The sequence below is a fragment of the Corvus hawaiiensis genome, chromosome 26 (assembly GCF_020740725.1).
Source record: "Corvus hawaiiensis isolate bCorHaw1 chromosome 26, bCorHaw1.pri.cur, whole genome shotgun sequence".
In the NCBI taxonomy this organism is placed as follows: domain Eukaryota; kingdom Metazoa; phylum Chordata; class Aves; order Passeriformes; family Corvidae; genus Corvus; species Corvus hawaiiensis.
In genome coordinates this window covers 10,904,755-10,927,595 of record NC_063238.1, presented here as the reverse complement: position 1 = coordinate 10,927,595, position 22,841 = coordinate 10,904,755, and the positions used below count along the sequence as shown (strand labels likewise).

General features: G+C 39.0%; 1 protein-coding gene across 7 annotated transcripts in view; it reads right to left on the bottom strand.

Annotated features, from left to right (window-relative positions):
- Nucleotides 1-22,841, bottom strand: part of SULF1 (sulfatase 1) — a 124,799-nt gene that overhangs the window by 83,197 nt on the left and 18,761 nt on the right. For 4 of the 7 annotated variants that reach the window (XM_048286177.1, XM_048286183.1, XM_048286179.1 and 1 more), the window contains one exon: nucleotides 15,427-15,524. The exons of 2 other annotated variants lie outside the window; for them this stretch is intronic. The gene's annotated coding sequence lies outside the window, so the exon portion shown is untranslated. Of the gene's footprint in view, nucleotides 1-15,426; nucleotides 15,525-17,414; nucleotides 17,455-22,841 lie in introns of those variants that run through there. One more of the 7 variants, XM_048286180.1, reaches the window with a different exon arrangement.

The following is a 22,841-nucleotide window of genomic DNA, read 5'->3' as shown; positions in this document are numbered from 1 at the left end:
GCCACAGAACATATGAGTCTGAAATTTCAGCCCTTCTCTGTACTGCAGCCATCTTATCGAAATATGAGCTGGTATGTACCTCCTGCATGAGAGAGTTCCCTCTTCATGAAACTGTTTTGGTGAGGATCCTGTCCTTGTACTCATTTTGATAGGTCAGAAGGGGAGTAGTGGGAAACAGGCAGAAGAATTGTTTCTTCTCCCGGACAGAAGAAAGCTGCTGTCTTACTGTGTACTGGCAAGGCTGGGAATAATGGCATTGCTACTACAGCTTTACATCACATAATTGCCTTATGTTCCTTGGACACCTTGCTAATGCAGGGCCTCCTCTAAATAAATGTACTTAAGGTGAATATAGTAATGTGTTTTTACAGTACTTTCATATTACTGCACCTACTCCTTGGATATTCAAGGGTTCAGCGTGGTTGGCCTAGCAAAGTAAACTCAAGAATTAGCTAGGAGCATTTTTTTGTGTATAAAATGGACTTTGTTAAAAAGTGACATGAAATGTTAAACAGTTGGATTGTTCAAATATCTAAAGTGACTAAACATTTGAACTTGACTTCAGAACATGAATATTTTCACAGCAAAATATAGTGTGTTGAGGAATTTTGCCTATGGCTATGGTATAAATGAACTAAATCATCCCCTAAAAAAGAGACATTTCTTTGATCTTCCACTGAGCATGTAAAATAAAGGAACTGGTAGAGGATAGCAAGCAAGCTTTCATTTGAGCAGTGAAATTGTATTGTTTTGTTTTATGAATAGTACATTTGGCCACACTGGTATTATCATTTTCTTAATTCCTAGTTACTGCTCTGTTTTTAGCCCAATAACTTTGGTACAATTCAGACAGATTTGACAAACACAGTAGAAAGAAACTGGAGAAGCGACTGAAAGAGTTTCACTCCAGTGGACCTAAAGTTCACTCATGTGAGCTAAAAGGTAGGAAACCATTGGTGAGAGACAAGGAACACACCACAGGTCTGTCGTGAAAGCTAAATATGCTGAACTGCCCTTAAGTTAGATCCTTAAAGTTGAAAATGACAGCTGAAACCACAAAGACCTTTTTTAAAAGTTTCTGCTATTAAAACAGTGACATTATTCATCTTGGATAAAAATCCCCTAAAGATATAAAAACCCTTGTCCCATCAATGCTCAGCTGAAGCACTGTGTCATGTGTGACTATGAGTTGTTTAAAAACACACTGAGGCTCTGAAGCTGCTACAGAACATTCAGGTCCAGGAGAGTCACAGGACAGAAAGGATGTGCTAACAAGAGCTGCTCTAGATGGTGTGATAAGAACCAAATTTCACCTACAAAGAAATGGTTCTGAGCATTGTACCCAACAGATTATCTGCTTTCCTGAATTACAGTTCGGCAACATAGACAACTTGAAGACAGATTAGTTTGCTTGTTACATACATACACTAAAAATTTCCTTAGGGAAGCTTTAGGGAAAGATGTGTTTCTATGAAAGAGGCTTTCTTTTTCCATCAGGCTGAGTAAATTCAATTGAAGGATACAGTATCTGGATTACACAGTACGGGTAAATGTTGTACTAAGTACATTGCGTTTTGCATTTTAATTAAGTTACAGTGTGTCTATACACTACCACAATCACTGTGAAATTAAAACTTCATGAGAAATGCAGCATTTTCATTTGTTGGCCTCAGGTACTGCACATTGCAAGACTGCTGCTTGTCTAGACGCAAGGCCATGACTAACTGATGATTAATTACCTTAACTTATACTCTCATCAAATTCATTACTTTCCTAAGTAATTTCTTAAATGACTTAGCTCATGTAGGCAAACTTGGGCAATTATTGACATAGTTCAAATAATTAAACACTTGTAGCAGAAAGGCTCAAAGAAATACAATCAAACTGAAGTCTTACCAAATGTGAGGTTTTCTCTGGGGTCACAGGCAACAGATTTTTCTGGCTCCACAGAGCTTTCAGAATCTGTTCCACATGGCGTGTCTTTGGTCCTTGTTTTGATAAGAAAAGATTGAGGGACTTGCCCCGGCAATTAGCATGGCATGGTTGGAACTACCTGTATTAATGGCAGTTCCCAATGCACTTCACAGACAATACTGACAGTAATTCCCTTCTCAGTTTAAGCAGTGTCTTAATTCTGCCACTGTTTACATTAAATGCTAGGAAGTTTGGATCAAAATCTTGACTACAGTTATGATCTAGAAATACTTTCTGTATGTGATTGTTACCATCTGGGTCAACAGCTTTGTATTTTGCCAAATATCAATCACAACTGGATCAGACTGTACTCCAGTGATAAACAGGACTATCCTAATATAACTCTTACTGATCTTTCAAATTGTGAGGCTAGTTTAATTCATATTTTTAGAAAGTTCTTGATGATAAGTTGCTGTAGAAATCAAAAATATCTGCAGCCCATAGAAACTTTTTCTTCAGCACAATTAAGATATTTTTCTTGTTACATTTTCTTTAGTTATGTCTCAGTCTTGTCCGTGTCTAACAGAATGTTTGAGGTTTCTGGTCACTTATACACAAACTGACATTATAGTTTTAGAATTGCCACTACTTGAATTAGGACTTTTAAATAAAAAATTAAAAATATAGAAATTAATACAGAGTCATAAAGAAGATTACTGAATGATCCAAAATTTTATTGTCCAGAATTCTCTGCTCTTGACAAAATAAAATCAAGAACCTCTAAGAATAACTTTATTGGAAGTGTCTCCATCAGATACGGAAACAGCATGCTTTAACTAAGCAACTTTCACAGTCACCATAAACCACTAAGATTTTAATGTATCTGAGGCTAGGCTTTCAAGTTTACTCTAGAACATATGTGTCTCACTGTCATATGAAGAAACTACATATGAATGAATGCTAAAAGTGTGGAGAAACCGAAAAATTAGTGCTGGAGTCCTATTTCATGCCAGAAGCTTTCAAGAGCAGTCCAGTCACAGTGTCAGCCTAGGATTGATGCACTGAAGTCTCCTGATGTAAGTACATTTTAAAGATGAATAGACATCTTTAAAATTGATTACCTGTTGACAACCTAAAAACATCTATCCTACTAAAACTAAATAAGCACTAAAGTCCCCTTAATTTATAGCTATCTAGAACTGACTTTTCTGATTGAACACAAGTCCTTGCAACTCCTCCTGTCACTTCAAAAAGACGTTAGTTCAAATTTAAAAATTAAAATAAAATAATTTGAAAGACTTAGAAAAATTTTTTTTAAAGGACCAAACTTTTGAAATCTTGTAGCACCATGCCTCCTCTAATAAACCTCAAACTCCTCTTCTAGAAAAATGGACTGTGGTTCAGAAGCAATTGCTTGACTCCCTCCACCCCTTGTCACCTGTCAGGTGGGTTGCCACCAAAGCCAGCTCCACTATAGGTTTGGCAGAGCAACATTGAGCCAAAATTAATAAACCCCAGCTGGATACAGGTCGACACTACCAGTTTGTGTTTCCCAGGGACCTGGTTTACTATGGAGCCAGATAAGATTTATATGGGCTTATTATCTCCAGCTCTGTGTAACACAAAAGCAGCTGTAGTGATTACAGAGTTGAGATGCTCCTGGAAGGACTTTAGAAACATTCATGCAGCTCTCTGCTTCAGCTAGTATAAGTGGCATGAATAATCTGCGACACATGGCTAATTAAGTGCTGACTGTATCCTGCTTATGAATGGGTGCACAACCAATATACCTAGCGAGGCAGTGCTGAGACAGAAAAATTTAAGAGCTCTAAGCTGAAAAGAAATTCAATCCCTTCTTTTTCTAGGCTGTCAGCAACTTGTTTTGCACAGAAAAACAAGACTGAATCTTGTTATTTAAGGGAAGGTCAGAGAGGCAGATTCACCTTCATGCATGGGATCAAGCATGAAAATCTATTAATCACTTCAGGTCTGTTTTGACCACTTGTCAGTGCTCCACTGGTTTTGGGCTGAGCCTCTCTCATGGTATGAACATGGCTCTGAGGCCTCCATCGTACTTAGTTCTAAACAGCTTCTGAGTGTTCTTACTTTATGGTATTAATCATTATTTGGAATTGTACAAACGCTACAGAACTAGTGCTCTAACTTCTGGTTTTAATATTTCCATTGGAAATGAGTAAGTGTAATTGACTTACGTAATGCTTAATGGGAGTTAGCATTACTAAATGCTTACTGACCACCCTGAATATCGTAAACATGAAAAAATAATCTAGAGTTACTTGCCTCACAAATACAGCATATCTATCCCTCCTGTGACAGGTAAATAAAAGTAAGGTAACCATACACTGGATTTGAATAACACTTGAGGGCCACATAACAGAATAGGAATTTATTCATGTTAAAATCACAATAGTTTTAATTCAATCACTGTCTACTTTACACATACATCTGCATCTTCTTAAATGATTTCCCTGGGTGAGATTCACCTCTACACTGCAGACATCAAAATTTAATTCTCAAAATGTTGGTAGGTGTTTAAGGTGACAGTCAGAGAGCAATCTAGCCTGTACAGCTAGGGGAACCTGGAAACTATCTGACTGTCCAGGTGCAGTTCTCCAAGCTCCACTGCCTGTATTGACTCAAATGCTATTGCCTGTAATGGGAGTCCAAATATTCACCCCCTAGCACCCACATTTAGGTGCCTTGATCCAGCCCAGTAGATGAAGTAATTGGTGTCATTTTTTGAGCTATTGCCCTACCTTTTTTACTGAAAAGATATTGAAAAGCACAAATTTGAAAGTTTTAGGATATACTCAACCTACTGTGCATACGTGAATTAAAATCTCCCTGATGATGCTCCTTCAAGTTGTATGCAATGGTACAACTATTGTACAAGAACAAAAGTTGCAGAGGAAGAGGGTTAAATAGTGGCACAGTTTCATAAATTTTCATGATTTCTCAGCTTGTGTCAGGGAAGCAGTGATCAACACTGCAAAACAAGGCTAGAAATTACACCTATGTCTTCAACTACATCTACTTACAGGTGCACACACACTTACATGTATTATGTTCCTTTCTTACGCATGCATTTAAAACTTAGTACATTTACTTTCTCATAAATGGGAGAGAAAACATATCAATGTCTCGCAAACCACAGCTGGGTTGAAAAATACAGGCTTGTATTCAGAAGGAAAAATTGCAACCCTGAATTTTATCAATACAAGCAAATAAAATACTGTTGCCTTTGGAAGAGTGACACTGACATAAGACTACACTTGCAGTACTAAAAATATTTATTTACTGCTTTTCCTTATGCTTTAGAGAAGTTGTGCCTGAGTACTCAATGCTACTGTGAGGGAAAGCATGACCAGTTTTGTCCTCTAATATTTTTTTACCTTCTCCTGAAGCCTACTGTATCAATGTACTCAGTGGTGCTCTGTTTCCCTTTCTCTGCTCAACTGAGCTAAGCAGGTTCAGGAAGATGTCTGTATCCCAAATTCTGCTATGAAAAGCTTGGGGGCAAACTAAATTGCATTTTCAGGTTGTATTTAGTCTCATCTTTTTGCTACTTATATTTCTTTTTGCCAGTTTTACACCTTCTTCAACTTTCTACAGAGATAAAAATGCAACTAGGAAGAGAATAAAAAGGAAAAGACTCAGTGAAGTGTTTAAAATTACGGAAACTTCGTTAAGAAAAAATGTGACTAAAGGGAAGAGAGAAAGGGGGCAGTGAAACAAATGGCACAGATGTGAGAAAGGCATGTCCATGTACAAGTCTGTGCTGATTAAGCTAATCAGGTTCAGTTAAACCCTTGTACAGGCACTTCTAGGAACTGTGACATATACAAACAAATTAACAATCTCTGTCAGTACTTGGGTCACTATAGCATGAACCAATGTGCTTTTCAGCAAGTATGCAACAAATCACATCAGTGCCCTTTCAGAGAAACTTAGGGGCTTAACTTCACAAGACCAATTAAAATAATCCATACCTATCGTGCTGCACAGCTTAAGATACCTCAGGTTCTTTGGAGACCTAATGCTGGGCTTCTGGGTCTGCTCAGTTGTCACCCTGTCTGTGTTGCACTAATTGCTTGAGATCCTGCCTTTTAGCTAAAGCTGTTTGGGAGATGCAAAACAGGCATAATTCTCCAAAGGAGTCCAATTTGTCAGGCACACATTATTCATGGAAAATTCATGGGATGCTGGGGATCCCACAGGAACTGGAAGTCTGAATTTCAAGGGATCCTGTTCATGATGATATCTGGAGATCCAGGAGTGTTCCTCAGTCACCAGGCAATGGTGACAAGAGGTTAAATATACCTCTCCTAGGAAAGCTGGTCCAGGCAAGTTCCATATGCTGGAGAGGAGCAGGAGGGGGGCTTAGTTCTGCAGGTCAGATCACTTGGTATGGTGATGGGCTGCTGGCATTCTTGAGATATTTCTGCTTCCTATCAAATGAAAATTTTGGGATAATGTAGAAACAGTCTAAGAGCAAGCTCTGAGACCGAGGACATGACTTCAGGCGCCAAGCATCTGTTTCTCAGAGAAGACTGACTGTATCTGTGTTTGTGTAAGAGAGAGCTATCTGGGGTATCCATCCCCTTGTCATCCACTATAAGCTGTTATCATTTCCCCTTGCTTAGATCTCATGCTGGGAGGAAAAAAACCTACCCCACAGATTGAAGGTGTCAGATAATACTTAGCAAATTCTATTCCCAGAGCATTCTAACCTAAACTCCCTTTATTGCCTTTTGCCTTAGAGAACAAACTTTTCTCAAAGCACTCTTTACCACTCCAGTGCACAGGAGGTCATCTGTATTGTGTGACTGTTTGGGAAATTTCAGGCTCCCATCTGAGTGGCTTAATATATTTTCTGACTGCCTGTTAGAGAAGACTCACAACATTGTGTAAATCTGGTATTGTTACATGACTTTGTCACTCAAGAACCCAGGAAGGAGCAAGGAAAGCAGCAGTTCAGCTCTGCTCCTGAGTTTCAGCTGTTTGATCAGGCTTCCCTCCTCAAGAATGGTACTTGCAAAGTTTCACAGAAGCTGTTGTTTTTTGTAACTGCACTTGTAAGTCTAGCTCGACCTACCATACCTAAACATATTTTAAAGGAAATGTTCTTAGGACTAAATGTATAAATGATTCTTTCTCTTTCTGATCAAGAAGAAATTTTCTACCTATGTAAAGTCAGCTTCAAAATTGTTTGCTATTTAGCTAACGGCATAAACATTCCTTTGGGAGGTCTGCACTAAATGAAGTCATAGATTTCAGAGCTGGAGGTTTAATAATTCCCTCAGCTGCATGCTCAAAGGCACAGGGCCCTCTTGGGCAGAGGCTACACTTTGCCAAATTCATTGAATGAAATCTAAAAAGACCCTGATCCACTCAAACACAGAAACAACTTGTCATTACTTGCACTGTCAATACCTGAAAACATGTGACCTTTGCTGCTGGCAAAGTAACATCTTATAGCCCAGAGGTACATCAGACGCGCTTAACATAGAGTCAGTCGGACACTAACATTAATCTAGGGCTTGTGGACTTAGGAGAATCACAAATTTTCTTTTATAGCTTGAAGCAGGTCAAACATCTCCCTTAATTGAAACAGTTTTTGAGTTTTCTCTGCAGTTTTAACAGCATATATTATTCTACTGCTCACTAACCCCTTGTTTAGTTTGCTAGGTTCCATAAAATTACACACCACTGAAAAGGCTACATTTCAGTGATGGGTGAAATGATCCCTCTTGTTTTCTTTATGTAGTGAAGTAACAGTGCTACTCGAAAATGTTTTACTTTATTTATACTTACAGGACACGTCTACAAAAAGAAAAAAAAGTCAGTGAAACATTAGAGCCAGAAATCTCTTATGCTGTTTTTTAGATAGAAGGTGCACTCATTTCAAGTTTGCACTCTAAGACTGATCTATAGAAGTATTTTGCTGCTATTCAATATACTGATCAAGAATGCATATAAACTATTACCCTACATGAAAATTCAACTTGCAAAGTGATGCTTTATTATTCAGCAATATTTGCTTAGTGAAGAGCAAATTTAGAACCAATCCAAGACCAAAAACTGAAGAGAAGTCCTCCAAAGATAGATGTCGTTTTCAGCTGTTATAATGGTGATAACCTAATGAGTAACTCATATAGGACATCTAAAGTTTGGAGCCAGCAAACTTTTTCTACAGGAATATGTCTAATGTAGCCTATACACCTTTAGTAATAGTGATTTATAAGATAGAAATTATGTTTGTAAACTTGCTTGCAGAAGCTGTATAGCTTTAACAGGGTCGCTGTAACCACCATGAACCACGAAAGGCATGGGACCCTTATGATACTGGGCATACGACAGAGTTGCACATTAATGAATATCCCTGCAAATTTTTCAGAAGTCAGTAGAACAGTAGAGCTGTTCTGCCTTTGATACATTCCTGGAATGAGACAGATCCACTCTGCTCTCTCTCACCACCATTTTTTCCACCTGTAAGTATTGCTGTATTGCCTATTCCAGTTAATAGCCTTTGAGTTAATAGTTAGATTTTTGTTAATGTTGTATTTCAGCATCATGCTTCACCTTAACCTCTCTTTATTTTAATCCCAACCTGTGTTGTGTGTGATACAACATTCAGTTTGGAAGAAAAGTCTCAACAGAGATCCAGCAGAAAATTGCCATGCACCTGAGAATCAGACCATGCATTCTGAAGTTGATAGGATAGTAGCTGGTACTAAATAGAAGGAAAATCATGGGGAAAAATAAAAATTACCCCTTCTACCCCAAAATAGTCTCAAAATACATATTTTCTTTTATAAGGTTAAAAATTCATCATGATCCTAATGAATACTTTGAGGCATAAAATACATCCACTATTTTCTGAACACAACAGAATATAATCCATCTGGAATTTTAAGTGTAACTAAGCATCAGGCTGTGCAAACACAGCTGACCACTTCCATGGCATTATGGCCATGGGGATATTTATGAATTTATCTAAATCACAGCTGAAATTCAAAGTCTAAGTTTTCATAGAAAAACTTTTGTTGTCTTATGGTATTCTGGATTATTTAAATACTTCTGCAGAGTTTTAAATATTCAGGAACACACAATGTACATGATGGTTTAATTTGGTACCATTTAAACTATGAAGAGTTGTGGGGAAGGCCTGCTACCTAAAAGAAAAAGTAAATGTGTGTATAAGAATCTAAAAACATAGGTGAAGATTGTTTTCATTTCAGTTACAATTACTGTGTCATCATATCTTTAGTTGCTTTCAATTTGTTGCATGGTTGAACATCGTCACTCAGTCATGTCCCTGGCTATTTAAAAATATAAAATTAATGACTATACAGACCTGCTTTGTTAATCAGTGTTTATATTTTATTGCCTCAGTCATCTTAACTTACATCTCACAGGATTTCAAAATCCCATAGAAGCTCTGATCACTGAGGGGTCTAAGAATGCCTTCAGTGGGAACTGTCGCGGCCTGTAGCTTCCAGGATCGATTCCTGGAGACAAATATGCTCACTGTGTGATACATGGCTGCTGTGCCATGAAGCCTGGGATTTCTCTGTGGCATTTATGAGCATCCCACTACTGCATTACCCAAGCACTTCACAATCTTAAACATATCTGTCCTGTGAGGTGGTGAAGCAATGACTGTGGCATTGACTGTAGCACTGTCATATAGGAAGTCTTGCCCAGAACAAGAAGGTGGGACTAGGTTCCTTCAAATACCAGCTTAGCCAACTAACTAGGGCACCAGTTTTCTCACTGCAATGTAGCACCAAAGAAGCTGAGAAGGGGATGACATTTTACTTAGTGAGTCTCGTACATACACCTCTCCCTCCTCTGTACATACTCCTATATATTAAGAACTACAAAACTGGCTGGAAAGCCCTGAATTTTGATTCCACATGAGGAATAAAGTGTGAAACATGTTTGAGTTCTTCCCCAGAAGTAATATCTTCTTTAGGTGAGAGCCTGCACTTCACTTGTACCTGATCTGGTTGCATGTCATGCATGACACAAACCTACTCCACCTACATGTGACACAGATAATAAGCCATTTTCTTCTTCCTTCTGGGAACAGATTGAGGAGGCAATAGGGAAAATGATTACAACTTAAGGCAACAATGAGAAATGCTGCCTTATAGCTGTAAAACTGCAAGGCAACAACAAATGCTGGAAAGTTTTACCGTTAGTGTTTCTTGGCCCCGAGTCAGTAAGCTGCCTCATGGCTATGTCAATAGCACATACACTTCTATAAACACATGTCCAAGTACTGTTCTCACTGCAAGTAGATTTAAGCAGTTGCAGATACATAATTTCTTTCTAGATGTCCAAAAAAGTCCTCTGTGAACAAATGTCAGGCTTACCCATACACCTCACTCAAAAAGCATTTACAGTTTTAATATTACTTTGTCTCACCACTTACATGACATTAGGCAGTTCTGCCTGTTTTGCATAGTTTTGCTTTAACTGTTTTCTTCTTTCATTTTGGTCTTAATATGTAAAGTCACAAAAGAGTTTCCTTTCTAGTATTCTTTTCTTCCTTTCCCTGAATATATCCTGTGATACACTTCCTATGTGAACCTCATGAAGATCAACAAGGCCAAGTGTAAGGTCCTGCATGTGGGTCAAGCACAAATACCGGCTGGGAAGAGAAAGGACTGAGAGCAGCCCTGAGATAAAGCCTTGGGGTGTTGGTTGACAAGAAGCTCAGCGAAATGCAGCACTGTGCACTTACAGCCCAGAAAGTCAGCGGTACCCTGGGCTGCCTCAGAGTGCGGCCAGCAGGTCGAGGGAGGTGATTTCACCCGTCTACTCCACTCTCGTGAGACCCCACTTGGAGTGCTGCATCCAGCTCCTGGGGGTCTCAACACAAGAAGGACATGGAACTGTTGAAGCACATCCACAGGAGGGCCACCAGGATGATGAGAGGGCTGGAGCACCTCTCCTCTGAAGACAGACCAAGACAGTTATGGTTGTTCAACCTGGAGAAGAAAATGCTCCAGGGAGACCTTAGGGCAGCCTTTCAGTACTGAAGAGCAGGAGAGGGACATTTTATAAGGACATGTAGGGATAAGACAAGGGGGAATGGTTTTAAAAGGCAAAAGGATCGATTTAGAGCAGATATTAGGAAGAAATTCTTCCCTATGAGGGTGGTGAGGCACTAGCACAGGTCACCCAGAGAAGCGGTGGATGCCCCATCCCTTGAAAGAGTTCAAGGCTAGCTTGGATGGGGCATTGAGCAACCTGGTCTAGTGGAAGGTGACCCTGCCCACGGTGGGGATTTGGATCTAGATGATCTTTAAGGTGCCTTCGAATCCAAACCATTCTATGACTAGGATTCTATAATAAGTAAAATACAAATGATTTTGTAGGCCTAATTTGTATTTTTGCAAGAAAAACATTGAGATACTCCTGGATCAAGTTACTGGAAGTAGAAGTGTATAGCTGAAAAAAAATCACAGTTCTTAAATGTTCATCTGAAGGGAGATATTTGGGAGGGCTAGAGGAAATAATGACACATACAATTCTTCTACAAAATCCACCTTAAAAACATTTCTTACGTGAAATATTAGAAGTATTTTTATCAGATGATGAATGTCTTATTTTGATGCCCTTGCATGGTTATATTTCTCCAGTATGTAATGACTGATACTGGACAGGAAGGAAGTGACTTGGCTCTTACAGGAAAAAAAACCACCACCTAAATGTAGGAAAAAGTTCATAAATACTTCCAGAGATCAGTAATTTGACAGCTTGATCTTGAAATCCTAAGAGTAAACTTAGACACAGGTTCCTGCCTTCATTTTGGTGCAGGTTGGAAAGGAAGCTGTTTGTATCTCTTTTACTCTTGCCCGTGTCTCTTTTCCAGAGCACACTCTGAGCACACTGCCCACCAAACTGCTGACCGCCTGTTCCTCATTAAGGCATGCGGTGCAGAGAAACACGCCAGTAAGAAAACCAATGAAGCAACATAATCAGCAGCTGAGAACCCCTTCCCACTAAGTAGCAGGAGGAAACGAAGGAGAAAAACCTCATCCTTTCCCTTTGCAGCTCTACTGGTGTGAACTAATTTAATAGGGATGAGCAGCCACAAAGGCAAACAAGTTAAGTGACATGTGGTAGGTTACAGATCTACTAAAAGCGAAGCCAAGAATCTTCATTTTCACAGCTTCTAAAGGGAAAACTCTGAGATCACAGACTATCTACTGTATTGACAGTCTGTAAAAAAACACCCTCTAGATCTTAATCAACAGTGTATATAGAGCAACATGGAAAAGGCTTATGTGTGAGAGTGTGATGGGAAAGAAAACCAAATGGAAAAGGCACTTGTTTACCAGGTCAGATCAGAAATGTGATGTAGGCAAGAAAGTCACAAAACGGAGAGGAAATGAAGGGGCAAATTAGTGTATTCTTCTATTACCTAATTTTATCAGCTGTAACTATTGTAGATAGAAATAAATCACCCTAATGCCTTTAGGGGGAACCGCCCCCCTTATCTTTCAGCTAATAATCCCCCTTCTACATAACCCACTTTTCCTAACTTAGAAGCTTGACAACTTGAGAGGAAAAAGAGTTGAGAATGAATCAGCTTTCTTTGCAAAAGTGGAGTATACTACTCAGAGAGCTAAAGTTACTGATAGCAAAGATCACTCACGGGGGATGCAGAAGCAAATAACTTCCTGGCATGCTTGTTGGCAGATAATCTTTCTGTGGGTGCATGTCTTAACTTGTATATGCATGCAACATAGAGAGGTACCTCTGTGTTAGAGGACTTTACCTACGGAACTTCCCTACTTTTGATAGGTACTTCCTTGTGACCTTTTAGCAGAAGTGAAAGAAAAAACCTCTAGACAAGGAGATGGAGACACTTGACAAGATCCTGGCTAGGGAAAAGCTGCCTGATTCAGATTCAGTACAACTTGGCTGCATCCTGTGTAGACAAATAACAACAATGAAATATCACAGCACAGAAAAAGGAACCCTACAAAAAGACTGTAGCTCTGCTGTACGCCTGCTAGCAGGACTCTCAGCAATACCTTGCTGATAGGCCAGTGACCGTGCCCTCAGTGTGCACACAGTAAAATGAAGGGTGGTGCAGTGAACTGCAAGAAAATTTTACATGCTCTAAAGCTCTGTGTGTCTGTTCCTCAGCTTCCCAGCCTCTCCTAACAAACTACTGACTGTTGGGATTTTTCTGAGTTATTCTGTGAGACCCATCTGACCATCTACCCAGGTTTCTCTTGGAGACACCGCTGGTCAGCACAGTACTCTTGGCCTCAAGCAGACTCACTCTCCTAAGTCCTGTAACATGCAAGCCTCTCCAGCTCTCTTTTCAAGATCATACTCATTTCAGATGAACTGAAATGGGTTTTTCAACCTCTTACACTTCCCAAAAATAAACTGGGAGCCCTACACATATATTTGGAACTGGGACTGGGATACATGTGTGGGCAGTAATGAAAATACATTTCTAAAAGATCTGACCCTCAGGGTTCAGTTGTATTCAACTTAACTGAAGTTGGCTCCTGGAATGTCAGCGGATAATGTGCCAGGAAAGCCTTTGCACTGAAAGTGTCATTAAAGAGAGAGACATGATTTTTAAGCTTCAGGTCAAAAAGTTGCCTTTGCATTTTTCTTGGAACTTTCCAACTACTTTATCCATGGTGCAAGTGATAACACTTTATTTCATAATAAATATTCTGAAGGCATTCCTAATACTGACAAATATGAATTACATTTATGTACATTCACAGTTATAGGTTCATTGTATGAGGTACTATGACCCCAAATCTGTAGAGAAAAGGTATGTTTATAAACTTTTCTTGTAAAATCTCTCTAGAACAGTAGATAATGTAGTCAATGAACAGAGAACCGCTGAAGTTTCATATCGGATAAACAATGTTCAAGCTTTAAAAAAACCAAAAATTAACCTTTGGATCTGCAAAAATTGCTTGGAATTCTTCCAATATAACGTCCTTCTTAAGATTATTTGGGCTTCTTGCCTTTGGTAGACGGGGAACATGACCAAAATGATCACTTTTCATTTCACTGAGTAGGACTGAAAGGTATGGCAAATAATAATCTGATCCATTCTCTTCATCAGAATCAAGAGCACTCATCTATATGATATTATTTCATAACTTCCACTTCTGTGGAAATCTGTGGCATTCATTTTCTTGGCCCTAGTCTGGTTAACCTCTTCAAGAGCAACCTAGGACAATTATAGATAAATATATAGATAAGCGTAGTAAAAATTTAGATAAAGCTGGGAGAGAAAATTAAGATGGAAATTAAGTTAATGACTGGATCACTGGTATAGGACAGCCTGGGTATTGTGATATGCTGCATGCAAGAAAATAATATGTGCTTTATATGGGACCAATATGCAGCCACACATCTGGAGGGAAAATAAAGCGGATTGAATAATCTTATGTTAATTCTAGTAATTATGAACCATTATCTGAAGATTGGAAATTTAGATATTTTGTTAATTAAAATAAACTATGAGCTAACATGTCAGAGAGTAACTGGTTCCAAGAAAATTCCATACAAAGACTTGCATGTGAAATAAACTTGATGTATACCAGCTGTCTTTCACTGCTAGTAATGTCTTAATTTTAAGTCCAAATTTACCTCTGCCACACATATACCTGCTATTAAATCACATGCATTTGCAAATTGTTTAACCAGAAATACTTTATGTAAATGAGGTGACAGAAAATAATACAGTTGAGGGAAAAAATGAATCTCAGAGCACTTCAAACTTCCTGCTCTGTATTCTGTCATGTGGCTTTATATTTTTATTTGTTAAGCTGAGATGTATGATTTGATACTCAGTCTATTGCCATAATTCCCACATCACGAGGTCACCACACAACTTGCTATGAGCCCCTAAAAGTCAGCCAGACTTTGAAAGCACATAACTACCACAGATATTTTGGAATTGCTTTGGCAGACAGCTTGCATAATGATTTTTCTTTACCATGACCAGCTGCATACAGCAAGATTAGGTTCCAGTTTTCATAACTGTCATGTTCACATAAACAAGGGAAAACTCCAAACCATTACTTTTCCCTTAATGTATATCTTTCCCTACAGGAAAACTGCACTTTTATCTTGACATAACTGAAGCCTACTAAATATTCCTTTTCGTAAACTCAAGACAGGCATACATTTTTTCACAGGATATTATTCAATAACCATGAAACACAGAATTCCTGGATGTCTTAAAAAATAGAAAGTTAATAGTAGCAAACTTCAGATAGAAAACCTATCTGTGTAATCATTTACTGGCTTCCTAAAATGCGAAGGGTCCTTGGGTTAGTCTTGAGCCTTTAAAGTTTGGCAGAATAGAACCTCCAAAAGATTTACTACAGCTTAATTATTGACCTGACATAATATTTAAACTATGTCACACAAGCTGATGGCTTATTTGGTTTAATTAATTACTGACTACACATTTTATTTTTATACCTTTGAAAATTTCCTGAAGTTAATGTGCCTTGGTTAATTTTCATAGCATTGGATAGAAGTCTGTATGTCTTGCTCAGTGGATTTATTATGGGCAAAACCTGCAAAAAGGGGAGAACACATTAATACTTACAATTACTAGGAATCACACACTTGTAACACAAGCTCTGTTCATACTGGATTTAGAATTTTTTTGCAAAACTTAACTTATTAATTCCGATTTACTTTGCTGAATCACTCTGCAGAACCAAGTTTATCAACATGTAATTACCTTGCTTGCAAGTTAGCTTGTTGCTATAGCTAAAATAATAGAAACTTAGAGCCTTAATATACCCAGATTCTAATGAACAGTTCAAATATCTAGATGTCCATCAATAAGTTTTATAACTTGTCAGGATGTTTTCTGAGAATATTTGTAATATTTTAATTGAAATTTCAGTTTTGGAGTTACTTGTCTTAGCTTTCATAATTGTTCACTTGTTCTTTACTAAAATGAGATAATATTAAAATCATACATAAATTAGCACAAACTATTCTATTTTGTCTTTAGGCATCTGAAAGGTAGCTACCAGTATCTGCTTTATTAATCTAAATTCCCTGCTCATCTTCTTCCTTTGATAAAAACCAACTGGTTAATATCTACTTTCTCAGCTTCTGAACTGAGCTATTATTAAGATTCCAGATTCCATAGGTGACATCCAGATAGATGACAGAAAAAAAGGGCTTTGCTTCATTTATTTTCATGAACACAGGAAATATTTTGTTGACACGAGCCATAGTTTCAGCCTCAGCTAGTCACAAGCTTCTGACAGAAGAAACACCACCTTCCCCCACCATCCCGGCCACAAGTCTCCCCCGCATGTGTCAGCACACCCATTCCTGGGCCTGAGGAGAGCCAGGTGAAAGAACTAATCTGTCCAAGTACTAATTGTGCCAGCCAAAACCATTAGTGCAAACCAGCAAGCAAGATTAGTTTTCAGATGATCAGCTCTTTCACCTGGCTGCCTGTGTTGTCACACCAATTCCAGTGCTGTCAAAAGAAAGGAGGAGAACCAGGAGTCACCACACCAGAAGTCAACATGTGCAGCTTGAAGCCTCACCTTGAACACGTGGGCACTAAAACCACCAGACAGTGCTTTCCTGCCTAAAAGTCAGCCCATCTGTTAAAAGGGCATCTCTCTAGACTTTCGCTTCCTGTGCTGTGAAGTCTCTTTGTCTGTCAGTCTGTCTGCTCCCCTTCTCCAGGATCTCTCTCTCCATCTGGTGCACCACCCTTCTGGAAGAACAGCCAGACCCTGGCTGCCCAATGCTGGTGCACTCTTGAACAGCTCAGAAGGCTGGCTTTGGTTTTGGAACAGTCATTCTTTACTGTTTCTTACAGCTGTTTTTAAGGGCAGTGGCAGGGAAGTCTATCTCTTTTGAGGCTGATGAGTGCAGTTAGATTCTTCATTTGAGAACTCTGAAAGGTGAAACTGAACCTTATTAGGAAAGCTCTGGTGACTTGCACAGACACCAGCAATGCGAACAATGAACACAGATGGGGAGCATTATTTCATTCACAGCTGGGTACCTGGGACCAAAAAAAAAACAAACCCAGGAAAACTGGGGCATTTATAGCTCCCAGGGAATGGAGGGGGAGGAAAAAAAGAGAATGAACTCTCCCTTCAATAAACCCAAGCTGGAGATAGTATAAATCAAAACTGAGGAACCTGAAATACATACAAGCCTAATATGCTGCTAAATGAAATGTAACCTTTTCTTCTCTAAGGCAGAACAGGTTAATACAGTGGCATAAACAGTGGATTCATTGTCTCAGTTAATTGGAAAGGATTGTGAATTTTAAATCATCAGTTTTTAGGCAGCCAAGATTGTGAAGGTCTGAATAAGCTTAAATCAAAAGCTGCCAGTATTTGGGAACTTAACAAATTACCTCATGGTTATTAGTATGCCATAAATAAGTACCTGCAGTATTATGGTCCTCTAAATCTTACCTTTTTCTTATGCAAGAAAGAAATATTATCATTATTTTTCCACTCAGTTCCGTCTTTTTTTTCTGTAATAAATAAACCAATAGAAAATTATAACAATTTCTAAGCAACAAACGTAATAACAACTTGAAAGAAAAAAAACCCCAAACAAATCACTTTATCAATACATTACTTCTAGGAGTAAATTCCAGCACAATAAGAAAAACATTGCTTACAGTAATGTTTTTTTGAGCTGTTCCATAAACTTCACTGGGACCATTGTCTCAAATTACAGCAGGGAGCAGTTACAGCAAAGTACATTGGTACTGCAATTTTCTGCATTTATCAACAATTCTTTTTCTTATTTAATTATTTTCTTGAGAAGATAATACTGACAGTATATAGTATCTACAGAGGGCAATAGCTCTCTAAAGCTGCTTCTGCAGGTGCAAAGCAGGAATCCAGCAAGACTTATTTAGATTCCAGCCAGTAAGTTCAGTTAAGCCTGCTTCCTAATAAATCAAAATACAAACCAATGTGCTATTAGGTTTTCAGTTTGGTAGTGGCCGTGAAAACCAATAGGTTTTCTGCAATTTCACCTTGAAAATTTAAGCTCAGAATCTATACTGAACACTCTTAATGTTTAAAAAATACATAGGCATGAAATAACTAGAGAAGTGAAAATTAATATTATTGTATTACCTAATAAGTGGCTTTGGATCTCTTTATTGAAAGATTTGTTTGTCCAGCTTTTAATAATGTATTATTTTTGTTGTTTGATTTCCAATTTTTTTAGCAGGACAGTCTAGGATAATCAGACTGATGGGTTTCTTCGACATTGTCACTAGCTACTATTGAACCTTTCTGCTCACCATTGATGTCTTATAAAGTTATTGGCAACTAACGAAGACTTGTCTTTCTCTCTGGATATCCTCAGCACTCTTGGGCATGTATATTGCTTGGGCCAAGAGGTTAGGAATTTTAAAAAGGCACTCTCATAGTGAATGATCCTCAAAACAACTTGTTTGTCCCAATGGCCAGATAAGCTCTCCTCTGACCCCACCATAGGAGCCAGCAATGCTCAGCTGACCTTCTGAGTGCCGTAACTATTAGGTGACCAGTGCTAGGGATGGGTGAGTGCACCAGAGCCCTTCCCACAGAAGCTGGGTGAATGAACAGTAGTGTTAGAACAATTCTGTTCCCCCAGCAAAATCTGTGATATAATGAAAGGCCAAGAAGTCAAAAAAGGCATGTTTTTCCCACTTACTTTATTAGCTAGATCAAGCCTCATGATGCAAGGAAATATCAGCCATCGGCTACAGTACGAGAGAATGTGAAGGAAGGATAGGTATGCAAACACTACAAGATGATTAACCATGTTATTCCTTCAGTTCTAAACCATTAATAAAGTCTGCTCTGTTTTGTTACTGTTGCTTGTTGTAGTTACGTGGAGGGGTGGGCTGTGATGCATAAGGCCAGATTTTTAGCCTTAGTAATGTGAGTGCAAATCCCACTGAAAGGGTGACTGCATGTAAGTACCAAAGGATGAATTTTGGCCCTTAAATTGCTATTAAAAGGAGTATTTTTTCCCTATTATTGTTGTTGTTATGGGAAACAAATTGGACAAAGAATTTTTTGAAGGAAAGGGTTTTCTAATGGCCAAGAATGTAAGAGCAAAGACAATAAAGAAAACAAATTATTAAGATGAAACTAAGCTAATGAAGAAAACAATGGTTAGAATAGCAAATTAAACACAGGGAAGATGCTTAAAAAAACATCCTCACATCATTCGTGTTCACAGTCAGTAAACTCACTGCATGTGGACAAGAAAATCTCTTTTTTTCACTTGTAAAAATATCTCCCTCTTTCACTGAGAGAGATAGATGATTTTTTGTAATATTTTTGTTTTGCTCACTACTGCACTGAAGATGCTAATTTCAAGCACATGATAAGACAAAAGCAAGAATCACCTAATTGCACCATCTGGGGTGAAACATTGACTTTAGGAATCTCTTTATCTACCCATACAAAAGAATAAGAATATCAGATGATGAAACAGAGTGATGATGAAATAAGCCCTTGAATGACATATAGAAGAAGAATCCAACAGCACTGGAATCAACAGGAATCTTTCCATTTACCTTAATAGGCACTGAACAAGTCCATACAGAGCAGAAAAATATGTATGGAGATGGTAAAAGTTTCCAGATCCCTGTTTTCCACATTCATGAGCATATGAAAATATAATGCTTTGCTATAGGTGCACAAAAGAGTTCATTATGACTTAACTTTTGAGAGGATGTTATACCATAATTTTATTATTTGGAAAAGGGATTCATTCTTTGCTTTAAACACTGCTGTGTTTAAAGAAATTGCATTAGAATTTTAATTTTTTATTTTCTTACTTTTCTTCCTGAGGTTTCTGTGCACCATTTACTATCAAAATTCTTAACACAGCCTTAGCCAGGAACCTTGTCACAACACACTTCCAAACTGTGGTACAGATGGAAACTTAACAGCATCCCAGGATGAGAAAGGCTTACAGCACACTGTAATACATAAAATTATTATTTATTGTTTCTGCCTTGGAACAGCAGGAGTTTAGATACTGCCAGATGGCATATTGTTTGGGAATTTGGGGGAATGTAAATGCATGTGTGACACTGAGAAAAATCCTCCCTGTATAACATAGATAACCCACAAAACATAGGAGAGGTTACTGTGTGCAGGACTTTTTCCATACCTGGGACATATTGGTGATAAAAAGTTTTCCAAATCATTCCAGAAGTGGTAATACATGGTTGTTACCATCTCCTGGGGCTGGAATCATCTTGTTTAATTTCACAAAAGAAACACTGTCACAAAGCCTCCAAGGAAGACCTGAGGGACTGCAGAGAGTGGTGTGGGTGATTCACTTCATCTCAGACAGACCTAAATTTATGTACTCAGTTTCATGCCAGAAGGGAGGTCTTTCAGAAAACAGGAAAATACCAGACCTACATCTTCCTACAGACTCAGCCAGAGACATGTTCCTTACTTCCTCAGACCTATGATGTACAAAGACGGTCCTTATGCAGCAGCTTCCTATTTCACTCAGAAACAACTTTATTCCAGTGGACAGCCGTGTGCATTTCCATATGTAAAAATATTCTATGCATAAGTTAGAAGAGCAAGATGATTGCAAAAGTAACTCACTGAAAGCAGAATGAGCTGGAAAATATTTTGGTGGTGGATGTCACAATTGCCAATAAATGGACAGCAGAATCCGATTCCAGTTATCCAATACTTTTTTTGCTGGACCATCTACACGATTGCAGAGCAGCCTGAGGGACCACAATTTATGCAAGCATTGAATTTTTTTCTGGCTTTGTCTTTCTCATTGTCTTCAGCAGGCAGCAGGAAGTATTTCTGGGTAAGGGTATACCCTAGTATTTCTCAGAACTGCAATCCATTATTGACATTTAAGGGACCTTCAGTGTACACAGAGCTCTTCCACTGCCTGGCACTGTTATCAGGCCATCTGCCTTGCTCGTAATAGATTGAGAAGATAGAGTAGTAAAAAGGCACCAAATGTCAGCAACTTATGAACCTTACTGACTTCAGCACTTGTTCAGCAGTATTGCCATAACAATGGAAACATCTATTGTTTAAAAAAAATGGATCAGCCTATGAAGATCAGTATTCTATTTCTATATGCAAAACTGTGACAGTTATAACTGATCTCACATGCTTTTAGATATTCATAACTCAGTAGGATTATCTCAGCAGACTAATTTATAAGCAGCTTTGATCACTTACTGCTAAAGATGACCTGCTATCAACATACTGGATATAAAAGGAGCAATTCAGCACCAGTCATTAAATGACCCCTGACCCCCATTTCTAGGTGAGAAGGTGCAGAAGAAAACTACTCGCTGTCACCTTTTTGAAGAGTAAATACTGCTTTTAACAGCCATGAGCAACCCCCTTAAATTAAATGAAATTAAGCTACATAAGTATTTTTTTCTCCTGAAAGAAAAGACTCTGATAATTTAATTTTTCATTATTTTGGTGGATATGACTAAAAATTACTGTAGCAGCTGAACGTCTGGAAAAACTTGGTAGCCTGATGCAGGAATCTATTTTGCTACACTGTGAAGAAATGCTGGCTACAGGATTTAAGCCTGTTTCCCAGTGCTTTGCTAGCTAGCTGGTGACAAAACTAGAGGCAACTCTTAACTTCAAAAGAACAAAGGAAAAATTCTGCTTTCTAGCATAAATGTAGAAAATGAAGCTAAAAATTTGAACACCAAGAGCATTAAAGTAAAAATACAATAAAGCCAGCATAGTAGGCAATAGAAATACAATAATCACTCTAAAATAATAGAAAAATATTCAATTCAATATAACTTTATTACTTTACATGCAACTTGTGTTTTTTCCTACTTTAATATAATATGAGGGGTTACGGCGTTGTTGGATAAGGGAAGAGCAATTGATGTCATCTACCTGAATTTGTGCAAAGCATTTGACAATGTCTCCTTGTCTACAAACTGGAATGTGTGGATTTGATAGATGGAAAACTTGGCTGGGTGGTCACACTCAAAGGGTTGGCAGGTCAGTGGTTCATTGTCCAAGCGGAGAGTAGTGAAAAGTGGTGCCCCTCAGGGGTCGGTATTGAGACTGGCACAGTTTAACATCTTTGTTGGTGACATGGACAGTAGGATTGAGTGCACCCTCAGCAAGTTTGCCTAGAACACCAAGCTGTGGGGTGCAGCTGACACCCTGAGGTGGGGATGCCATCCAGCGGCACCTTGAGAGGTGGGTCCATGCAAAACTCATGAAGCTCAACAAGGCCAAATAGGGAGTGCTGCATCTCGAGTGAGGCAATCCTGGGCACAAGCACAGGCTGAGCAGAGAAGGAATTGAGCACAGCCCTGGGTAGAAGGAATTGGGGGTGTTGGTTGACAAGAAGCTCAACATGACCCAGGAATGTGTGCCTGCAGCCCAGAAAGCCAACTGTGTTGTGAGAAGCCAATTCAGTTTGAATTCAGTCATTTTAGTTTGCCTCACCTCTGGTTGTCGGGGCTGTCAGAGGCATCTGGGGGGGAGGGAGCGTACACCTGCCGCTGGCAGGAGGCAGCCAGGAGTGGGGGAAAGCCTCGTCTCTGGGGAGACTTCGCCTGCCAACACCCCCCACAAGGCAGGCAGCAGGAGACACAGCGGAGGGGCTGCTCCGATCAGGCCGTGAAAAGGTCTCCATCAATGGACGGCACAGGAAGGCTGGATGGGGCCAATGGTTCCCTGTTAGCGGGCGGACTTTGGGAGGGGCCGCGGGGTATAAAAACTCCATCAGGACTTGTGGTAGCTTGCTGCTGTTTGCTGCTCCTGCTTGTTCTGTACTTTGCTCTGGTCCTAGCCTGCCTTCTGGCTCTCCTACCCTCATTGGTTCGGCCTCGCACCTGTCCTGCC